The sequence below is a fragment of the Amblyraja radiata genome, chromosome 16 (genome assembly GCF_010909765.2).
Source record: "Amblyraja radiata isolate CabotCenter1 chromosome 16, sAmbRad1.1.pri, whole genome shotgun sequence".
NCBI lineage: Eukaryota > Metazoa > Chordata > Chondrichthyes > Rajiformes > Rajidae > Amblyraja > Amblyraja radiata.
The window spans coordinates 33,176,278-33,187,846 of NC_045971.1; positions in this window are offsets into that span (position 1 = coordinate 33,176,278).

An 11,569-nucleotide genomic window follows, 5' to 3' on the forward strand; every position below is an offset into this window, starting at 1 on the left:
ATATATATATATATAAATATATGTGTGTGTTTATATATATCTGCATTTATGTATCTGTTTATATATATATATACGTGTGTGTGTGCGTGTGTGTATGTGTGCACATATTTATATGTATGTTTGTCAGGATCATATGTATGTGTGTGTATATTTATATTTAATTAATATGATATATATATATATACACACACACACACACAAATATTTACAGTGTATGTATATATCAAATATACCATCTCAGAGTTAATTTTAACTTATTGATATTCATTGCTTTATTATTGTTCTGTAAGGAAATTCAGTGAATGATTCTGTTTTGTACAACTCCTGCTCGGATAGACTACCCAATGCAACAACTCACAGTTTCATGACAAGTGCACTGCGGGCATCTTACCTGTCTCACTGTTCTTCTGTTCATTCCACCTGTATTGGTTGATGCTACTTTAGTTCACCCTCCGCAATGAACTGAGTGATGTTTCCCATTCAATGGTTTTATACCAATGTAATGTTACTGTTTTTGTACATTATGCAAAGTCAAAAATGACTAAAACAAGAAAGCATCTTTAATATTTATTGAGAATTATGCTAGGTTATTTTAGAGACTGTAGTTTTAAGTGCATAGTGTGCTATTATTCTCAGAACATTTTTGTCTTAATTTTGTAGTGACATTATGAATTGGAGAATGGTAGATTTTTGTGCCTTCTCAAAGACCATTTCCTTAATTTCTATTTCGTTCTCTGTAGCTTCTGATTGAATCGCTACTATTCCAATTGCAATATGCTTTTGGAATGTCCAAACCATCATTCAGTCTCTTATTTCTGTCAAGAGTACTGTGGGCACTTGCAGGTTGAATTTACGGGCTGATGAGACTTAATCTCAGCCCAGCTGCTGTTAAAGAAAACATTAAAACACACCACAAACATCGGGAAGGCAATCAAGACTTATTTAAGAGCATCAAATACAGCGATCACTGGGAGCAATCTAGCAGATTGCTCACCGAACAAAGATTCATCTGCTCCTAATATACAGAATCTACCTTTAATGTGTCGTGTACTGTTGCATTGCATGTTTTCTTCTTCAGAATTGGTTTTATAACAATCATAAATCATGTACCTCCAAAAGACACAGATCAACAAATACAACTCAATCCCACCCCATGGCAGATAACCAGAAGTCCTGTTATCTACCTAATTTGATTGTTTTGGCATTGAAGTTTGTACTTCCACACTGCACAATGATGCTTAAGTGCTTGTTCCTTCAGAGCATAAATTCACCTCTGGTCATCTTATTTAATATTTATTCAGTGTTATGTCCTCAGTTCTGTAGAGTTGAAATTCTTTGTTAAGTTATTAATATTTAATGAGCCGTTTACAGTTGATAAAGTTTTTGTGTTGATATTTTTTTATTGAAGATGAGTATTTAAATAAATTATTTTCAAAGTTACACTTTTATTTGTGTCTATTGACTGCCTTACTGTGCATAAATTCTCTAATTTCCTCTTGCTCCCTGTTAAAGGCTGTTCCCCTCATTTTGTTCTCCACTTTGTAATGTCCAATGACATTGATCAGTCAAATCCTCTGATTGCACTTTGAACTGATTTGGCCCAATCTCCCATTTTCTGGATGGGGGACTGATTTCATATTTTGGTATTTATCTTTGTATTGTCCTCTTGAATGAGGCTGGGGTAAGCCCAAAATGTCCCACAGATAGTGAAAGGAAGATAGTGATCATCCCACAGATAACAGATAGTGCTGTTATGAAGATATAGGGCATTCAGTGGGTGAGAGCAGATCGTCAATGAAAAGGTAGATGCATTGGAAGTCTTTTATATAACTCTGAAGTTCCATATTTACAGCATGGCACATTGGCACAGTGGTAGAGTTACTGCCTTACAGCACTAGAAACCCAGGTTCAATCCTGAGTACGTGCTGTGTGTACAGAGTGTGTATGTTCTCCCTTTGCATGCACTTTCTCCGGATATTCTTGTATCCTCACACATTACAAAGACATGCAGATTTGTAGGTTAATTGACTCCTGTAAATTGTCCTTAGTGTGTAAGACAGAACTAGTGAATGCGTGATTGCTGGTCAGCGCAGGCTTGTTGGGCTGAAAGGCCTGTTTTCATGCTGTTTCTCTAAATATCTAAACTATATTAAACTAACTAGTCAAGTGCAGACCCATTGGGTCTGTTCCCCCAACGTGCGGTTGTGGGGGGGGAGGCGGCATGCAGCGTCACACACACTAACTATCCCCCCCCCCGCACTCACGCTAATTACCCCCCTTGATATTATATTAATATTATTAATTTGCTCCTTTCACCCCATAACCACCATATCTACTGACGCATAGCCCCCAACTTACAGTCACATCTAGAGAGGGCGGGGGGGGGGCGGGGTTAGAGAGTAAGAGCAGAGAGAGAAGGGGCAGAGACACAGAGAGAGACAGAGACACAGAGAGAGGGGCAAGAGGGAGAGGGGGGTGGAGAGGAGTAGAAGAGGGAGGGTGGGTGAGGGGGGAAAGGTGGGGGAGGAGGGGAGGAGAGAGGGTGAGAGTGAGGGGGAGAGAGAGGGGGTGCTGAGAGGAGGGGGAGAGGGAGAGGTGGGGAGCAGAGAGGGGGGAGGGTGGAGGGAAGAGGGTAGGGGGTGTGGAGGGTAGGGGGTGTGGAGGGGAGGGGGTTTAGAGGAGGGAGGGGGGTGGGGGAGAGGAGAGGGGGGAGAGGAGAGGGGGTGAGAGGAGAGAGGGGGGGAGAGGAGAGGAGATGGGCAGGGGAGAGGAGACGGGGGGGAGAGGAGATGGGGGGAGAGCAGAGGGGGGGGGGAGAGGAGAAAGGGGGGGAGAGGAGAGGGGGGGAGGAGTGGGGGGGGAGAGGGAGGGGAGGGAGAGAGGAGGGGGGGAGAGGAGAGGGGGGTGAGAGGAGAGGGGGGTGAGAGGAGAGGAGAGGGGGGAGAGGAGAGGGGGGAGAGGAGAGGGGGGTGAGGAGAGGGGGTGAGGAGAGGGGGGGAGAGGTGAGGGGGGAGAGGAGAGGGGAGAGTGGGGAGGGGGGAGAGAAGAGAGGGGGGGGAGAGGAGAGAGGGGAGAGGAGAGGAGGGGAGAGAGGTGGGGAGAGAGAGGAGGGGAGAGAGAGAGAGAGAAAGGGAGAGAGACAAGGGGGAGAGAGAGAGAGAGAAAGAGAGAGGGATAGGGAGAGGGAGAAAGAGAGAGGGATAGGGAGAGAGAGAGGTGGGGAGAGAGAGGAGTGGGGGAGAGAGAGAGTGCCTTTTCACTTCAACCCAAACAACCATTTGCAGGCAGTGCTTTTTTTTAACTTCAAACTAACCATATTTTCATTTTCAAACCACATTAAGGGTACTCACAGTTGTGTAGACATTTGTTCATTGTCATTCAGAGCTCAGAATGACCTCCATCTTGCAGAGACTGATTGAGGCACACCACTTCCTGGTTTTATAGTCCCTCCCCCTCCCTCCAGCAGGGACAGCAGAGAGAATGGTGAATTTTTAAAAAACATTAATTTCTCTCTGATTTTTCATAGATGGGAAAAATACTCTGGTCCAGGAAGGCAGACGTGGACTCTGATCGAGGTGGCCAAAAATGACGGCCGTAGGTGGCGGCGTTCTCTCGGAAATCGCAGCACAGTGGGCCAAAAGTGGTCAAGATCAGACTTTTAGGAATATATTAGACTAAGTGGGACCCGTTGGGTCCCAGCTTCACACGGGAGGGCTGGTCCCCCAAAGCAATAATCCACCTCTGCACCACTTCCAATATTGCTGACCAGTGGGGGGGGGGGGGGGGGGGGGGGGGACTTTCTGGAGCGATAGTATGAACCATTTTAGAACCAATAGACATTTTTTTTGCAAGCTTTAGAACCAATAGACATTTTTTGCAAGCTTTGGAACAAATAGACATTTTTTGCAAGCTTTAGAACCAATAGACTTTTTTTGTAAGCTTTTTACCCAAGAGACATTTTTTGCAAGCTTTAGAACCAATAGACATTTTTTACAAGCTTTAGAACCAATAGACATTTTTTTGCAAGCTTTCGAACCAATATACATTTTTTGCAAGCTTTAGAACCAATATACATTTTTTGCAAGCTTTAGAACCAATAGACACTTTTTTCAAGCTTTAGAACCAATAGACATTTTTTTGCACACTTTTAGTAATATACTAGACTAAGTGGGACCCGTTGGGTCCCAGCTTCATATGGGAGGGCTGGTCCCCCAACGCAATAATCCACCTCTGCACCACTTCCAATATTGCTGACCAGTGGGGGGGGGGGGGGGGGGGGGCTTTCTGGAGCGCTAGTATGAACCATTTTAGAACCAATAGACATTTTTTTGCAAGCTTTAGAACCAATAGACATTTTTTGCAAGCTTTAGAACCTATAGACATTTTTTGCAAGCTTTAGAACCAATAGACTTTTTTTGTAAGCTTTAGACCCAAGAGACATTTTTTTGCAAGCTTTAGAACCAATAGACATTTTTTACAAGCTTTAGAACCAATAGACATTTTTTTGCAAGCTTTCGAACCAATATACATTTTTTTGCAAGCTTTAGAACCAATATACATTTTTTGCAAGCTTTAGAACCAATAGACACTTTTTGCAAGCTTTAGAACCAATAGACATTTTTTTGCAAACTTTTAGTAATATACTAGACTAAGTGGGACCCGTTGGGTCCCAGCTTCATATGGGAGGGCTGGTCCCCCAACGCAATAATCCACCTCTGCACCACTTCCAATATTGCTGACCAGTGGGGGGGGGGGGGGGGGGGCTTTCTGGAGCGCTAGTATGAACCATTTTAGAACCAATAGACATTTTTTGCAAGCTTTAGAACCAATAGACATTTTTTGCAAGCTTTAGAACCTATAGACATTTTTTGCAAGCTTTAGAACCTATAGACATTTTTTTGTAAGCTTTAGACCCAAGAGACATTTTTTGCAAGCTTTAGAACCAATAGACATTTTTTACAAGCTTTAGAACCAATAGACATTTTTTTGCAAGCTTTAGAACCAATATACACTTTTTTGCAAGCTTTAGAACCAATAGACATTTTTTGCAAGCTTTAGAACCAATATACACTTTTTTGCAAGCTTTAGAACCTATAGACATTTTTTTGTAAGCTTTAGACCCAAGAGACATTTTTTGCAAGCTTTAGAACCAATAGACATTTTTTACAAGCTTTAGAACCAATAGACATTTTTTTGCAAGCTTTAGAACCAATATACACTTTTTTGCAAGCTTTAGAACCAATAGACATTTTTTGCAAGCTTTAAAACCAATAGTCATTTTTTTGCAAGCTTTAGAACCAATAGACATTTTTTGCAAGCTTTAGAACCAATATATACATTTTTTGCAAGCTTTAGAACCAATAGACATTATTTGCAAGCTTTAGAACCAATAAACATTTTTTGCAAGCTTTAGAACCAATAGACATATTCTGCAAGCATTTTAGAACCACTAAGGGTACTTACATTTGAGTAGACATGTGTTCAGTGTTATTCACAGCTCAGAGAAACGTAACCCTCTGCCTTCCTCCATCTTGAAGAGACTGAGGCACACCACTTCCTGGTTTTATAGTCCCTCCCCCCTGCCGCCAGTGGGGGCAGCAGAGAGAATGGGGAATTTTGTAAAAACATTAATATCTCTGTCATTTTTCATTAACGGGAAAAATCCTCGGCACACATGCGGCGGAGGGGGGGGGGGGGGGGGGGCTTTGAGCAAGGTGGCCAAAAATGACGGCCGTAGGTGGCGGCGTTCTCTCGGAAATCGCAGCACAGATGGCCAAAACCGGTCAAGAACAGACTTTTAGTAATATAGATAGATGTAGCACTAGTCACATTAAAACATTTGAATAGTTTGTCCCACTTTGTCCATGCCAATGTGGTTGGCATACAGGACTAGTCCCATTTGTCTGCATTTGACGCATAGCCATCCAATCCCTTCTTTTCCATATATCTGTCCTAATAATTTTTTTTTTTACTAAGTCAAAATAATTTTGTCTCAAATCATTGTCTCTAAAACTAATGGTGCTGTTAACATGAGGCTCACTGACGTGCGATGGCCAAGTTTATTCCTCCATATCTGAAGAGGATTGGAAAAATATAAGCAGAGCAGTCACTACCTCAATCCATTTCTCTGCATGCTTAGATTTATCTTGTCCAGACAGGATGCCCTTTCTACCAACCTTAACCTTTGGGGCAGTACAGTGTGTATACAGCAGTTACACAAAAATGCTGGAGAAACTCAGAGGGTGCATCAGCATCTATGGAGTGAAGGAAATAGGCAATGTTTCGGGCCGAACCCCTTCTTCAGACTGATGGGGGGTGGGGGGTGGGGGCTGGGAGAAGAAAGGAAAAAGGAGGAGGAGGAGCCTGAGGGCTGAGGGAGAGATAGGAAGGGGAGGAGACAGCAAGGGCTAACAAAATTGGGAGAATTCAATATTCATGCCACCAGAATGCAGACTCCCCAAGCAGAATATGAGGTGCTGTTCCATCAATTTCCGGTGATGCTCGCTCTGGCCATGGAGGAGGCCCAGGACAGAGAGGTCGGATATGGAATGGGAGGGGGAGTTGAAGTGCTGAGTCACCGGGAGGTCAGGTTGGTTAAGGCGGACCGAGCGGAGGTGTTCGGCGAAACGATCGCCAAGCCTCCGCTTATTCTCACCGATGTAGATCAGCTGACATCTAGAGCAGCGGATGCAATAGATGAGGTTGGAGGAGATGCAGGTGAACCTCTGTCGCACCTGGAATGATTGCTTGGGTCCTTGAATGGAGTCGAGGGGGGAGGTAAAGCGACAAGTGTAGCATCTCTTGCGGTTGCAAGGGAAAGTTCCCGGGGAGGGGGTGGTACGGGAGGGAAGGGAAGAATTGACAAGGGAGTTGCGGAGGGAGCGGTCTTTGCAGAAAGCAGACATGGGGGGAGATGGGAAGATGTGGCGAGTGGTGGGATCACGTTGGAGATGGCGAAACTGACGGAGGATTACTTGTTGTATGTGACGGCTAGTGGGGTGAAAGGTGAGGACTAGTATTCAGCAGTTTATTTGCTGCCTTACATCGCCAGAGACCCAGGTTCAACTCTGACTATTGGTACTGCTTCTTTGGGGTTGGTATGTTCTCCCTGTGATTGCATGGGTTTTTCCAGGTGCTCTGGATTCTTCCCACACTGCAAAGGCATACAAGTTCGTCGGTTGGGTAGGAAGGAAATGCAGATGCTAGTTTAGTAGATAGATAATTTATTATCACATGTGACATCTCACAGTGAAATTCTTTGTTTTGCATATCATACACCAGGTATAGGTTGCACGTCCTCATCTGACCTCCGGCACCCACCGCGCTCCTGTCCTCAGCCGCCCATTGCCGGGTCCTCTCGTGGACAGTTCCACAGTGCTTGTCAGGGGCTTCCAACTGCCCTCCTCACTACAATTGGCTAAAATTGTTTTCGGTAAAATCATAAATTGTCCCTAGTGTGTAGGATAGCTTGTGTACTGGATGATCGCAAATCAGAACAGACTTGTTGGGCAGAATTGCCCGATTCCGTGCTGCATTTCTAAAGTTTAAAGCAATGACTAAAATCTCTAAACTATCTCTGTCCATTCCTATCCGTACTCTTTATATTAAAGAGAATCAAAAAATTATAGATTTTGTCTGTTGAAATAAAAACAGAGAATGCTGGAAAACTCAGATGCTGCCTGACCAGCTGAGTGTTTCCAACATTTTCTGTTTCTCCATTTTCTCTGTGATAATTGTGCCATTGGCTGTGGTCCCTACCACTGGAAAATTTCCATTCCAATTTTAAATTGCATTCACTCTTCCTTTGCCTGTCTCTTTTTACTTGTTTATAAAAAGCATTTTGATTCTCTTATTAATCTATTCCAATACAATTTTATGCATTTGCTTTGTATCTTATTTCCTTAGTCAGATTATATCTGTGCTTTCTCAAGAAGTTTGGTTGTTCAATTGCTTTCAGTGGTTGGCATTTTTGATGGATCTTCTTTTCCTATTCAGTTTTAAACTCTGTAGGGAAATCTGCCTTTGAATGTTTTTCTTTCCCAAATTGTATTAAATTGCATTTCACTTGGGCCTAAATTTCTTTCAGTTTATTATCATTAATAATTCTCTAAGTGAGTATGACTGCTCTGTGTTAATTGCTCCTTATCTTTTCTACTGAGTTCCATAAGCACTCTAAGCTAACTCCAACTCTAAGGGATCTGGTCTCCCATTAACATTGTTGTGTGAGCAGGATTCACATTGTCCTTTAAACACAACATCACAAGTTTTGTAGATTAATTGGCTTTGGTAAAAAAAAGTAAATTGTCCCTAGTATGATGGATAGTGCTGGTCAGCTTGGACTCAGTGGGCTGAAGTGTCGGTTTCCACGCTGTATCTTTAAACTAAACTAAACTAAACAAGTGTGACATCCATGACATGAACTTGAGGTGAGTCCGGAACACAGGATACAGAGGAACTCTTCCATCTTCTCCTGGATTAACAAAAGATGAAATAGATGGATTAGTGGCAGATGAAATGTGAAATTTTACATTTTAGTAGGAAGGTAGAGAAGATCCAATAAAAATAAGAGAGCATATTTCTGAAAAACTCACAAGGTAAGAGAGGTCTGTGGATTTGTGGAGGAAAGATGGAAACTGGCAGAGTGGTGTAAGGAAGTGATTATAAAATGGCATTTGATCCTGAGCGTGATAAAAAGAGAGATAGAGTACAAAAGATAAGTCACGGTGAACCTTTATAAAATAAAGTGTAGACAAAAATGCTGGAGAAACTCAGCGTGTGAGGCAGCATCTATGAAGCGAAGGAATAGGTGACATTTCGGGTCGAGACCCTTCTTCAGACTGATGTGAGGGTGGGGGGGCGGGAAGAAGAAAGGAAGATGCGGAGACAGCAGGCTGTGGGAGAGTTGGGAAGGGGAGGGGAAGGAGGTAGAAAGCAGGGACTACCTGATATTGGAGAAGTCAATGTTCATACCGCTGACATGTAAACTACACAAGCGAAATATGAGATGCTGCTCCTCCAATTTGCGGTGGGATTCACTCTGACCATGGAGGAGGCCCAGGACAGAAAGGTCAGATTTGGAATCGGAGGGGGAGTTGAAGTGCTGAGCTACCGGGAGATCAGATTGGTTAATGCGCACAGATCGGAGGTGTTGGGCGAAGCCATCGCCAAGCCTGCGCTTGTTCTCACCGATGAGAGCAGTTGACACCTAGAACAGCGGATATAATAGATGACCAGGGAGTTACGGAGGGAGCTGTCTCTGTGGAAAGTCGAAAGGGGAGAAGATGGGAAGATGTGGCCAGTGTTGGAATCCCAATGAAGGTGGCGAAAATGTCGGAGAATTATCTGTTGTATGTGACGTCTGGTAGGGTGGAAGGTGAGGACAAGGGGGGGGCTCTGTCCTTGTTACGAGTGGAGGGATGGGGAGTGAGAGGGGAGCTACGGGATATAGAGGAGACCCTGGTGAGAGCCTCCTCTATAGTCGAAGAGGGGAATCCCCCGTTCCCCAAAGAATGAGGGCATCTCCAATGCCCTGGTTTGGAACACCTAATCCTGGGTGCAGATGTGACATAGACGGTGGAATTGGGAGTTGGGGATATAGTCCTTACACGAAGCAGGGTGGGAAGAAGTGTAGTCCAGATAGCCATGGGAGTCAGTGGATTTGTAGTAGATGTCGGTCAGTAGTCTGTTACCTGCATTGGAGACAGTGAGGTCTAGAAACGGTAGGGAGATGTCGGAAATGGTCCAGGTGAATTTGAGTGCAGGATGGAAGTTAGTGATGAAATGGATGAAGTCAGTGAGGTCTGCATGGGTGCAGGACAGGCACGTGCCGTGAGTAATTACTCAGAGTCAGTCAGTCGGCTTTCAAAAAAAAACCAAAAAAAAACCCTTAAACCGTGCATGCGCAGATTGTTCTCGCTGTAAAAAAAAATAAAAATAAACAAAGACAGTAACAATTCAATTTGCCCAAGGCTTCCAAGTCTCCATTATTCTGAATTACTGAATGGGTTGGAGGGGTGACGGGTGATGGCAAGTGGAGAGATGGTGGGAAAAACGGGAGTACAGGGAAAAGTTGTATCAGTTGTCATCTTATTGAATGACAACACTTGTTCAAGGGACCAATTGGGGGGAGAGTTCTTTTCACAGCGTGTGGGGAGTCTGATCGGGGTAAAGTTGCGGGGAGGGCAGGAACGTTGAGAAGGAGGGGGTCGGGGATCGTGCCAGCAACTCACTCACTCACCGCTGCCGCGGCACTCCCGGCTCCGGGCGCCACCGCATTGTAGCCGGGGATAGAAGCAGCTCGGGTGTCTGCGAGCAGCCGCTGGGACCCTACAGCAGAACTAGCCGCCACTTCAGCACCTTCTACTAGGTATGTTGCAAAGCCTACCTGAAGCGTCGTTGAAAATCTGTCGCTGCAAGTGTGCGCGATTTTGGCGCCGTTTAGAGGGGGCGGGTTTAAAACGCGATTTTCTCTAAGCTGTTCCAATCGAAAATGTTCAGCCTAGTTAATTATTAACGAAAAATCGCTGGAAGACCCCGTCGCAAAAGCTATTATTAGGTTTAAAGGCCTTGAATAATAGTTATAGTAGTTTAAAAATCAATCTCTAAACCCGCGACCGTCAGCAACCGCAGGGTCTCATAAAGCAAATAGCAGAAGTTAGGTTGTATATTTTTACATTAAAAAGGGCTTCTAAAGATCCCTTTATACTAAGTTTAATATTGCGAGTGGCTCAATTTGGGCCCATTATATCCCGCAGTATTTTTCTGGGCATTTGGGGCACAAATCTACCGCAATGTGAACGTTCTAAACCAGCGCGTTCCACAGGGACCCACTGGAAAGCTGATTTAAATGGGCATTTATTTACAGCAATTAAACACTAAATTCCTTCCATTTGGCCTATAAATTAATGTAAATGAGATTTTAAAATCATGTTTTATTGTGAATTATTTGTGAATATTATTTGGACATTTAGGCTATTTAAAAATGTTAATCATTTATTAAGAAATGGATAGATGTTTAGATCTAGTAATTGAAGTCTGAAATTAGCTACAATTAGGTAACTAACTAATTATATGCTTTAATTTCAGGTCATCCAAGTAAGATTATTTTATATTTGTTTCAGAATGCTTCAATCTATGATAACTGAAAATTTCATTCAGTTCTCTTAATTTTTAAGAAAGTTATGGGCTTTTGACTGTTCACGATCACAGCTTTTTTGTTATGTCCATAGAAAATCAATAGGGAACAAGATGCTCATTTCCCAGTATGAAAATGGCCATAACTTTTTAAATACTTGAGATATGAAAGTGAATTAGGTGTCAAATTAAACTTATTTTTATGCTTTATCTGATGGGATAAATTACAGACTTGATTTTTAAAATCTCAAAATTTTGTAACATTGCTACTTCTACCAGCCCGCTCACCTTTGGCAGTGCTCTCCGTCTGAACACCTCTCACCTGCCGCTCGCCGACTTCGCTCATGTCAGCCGCTTCCCGCAAATCTTTAAATTCCCACAGCCGAGTAACCTCAAGCACACTGTCGGAATTTAAGGATTTGCGAGAAGCGGCTGA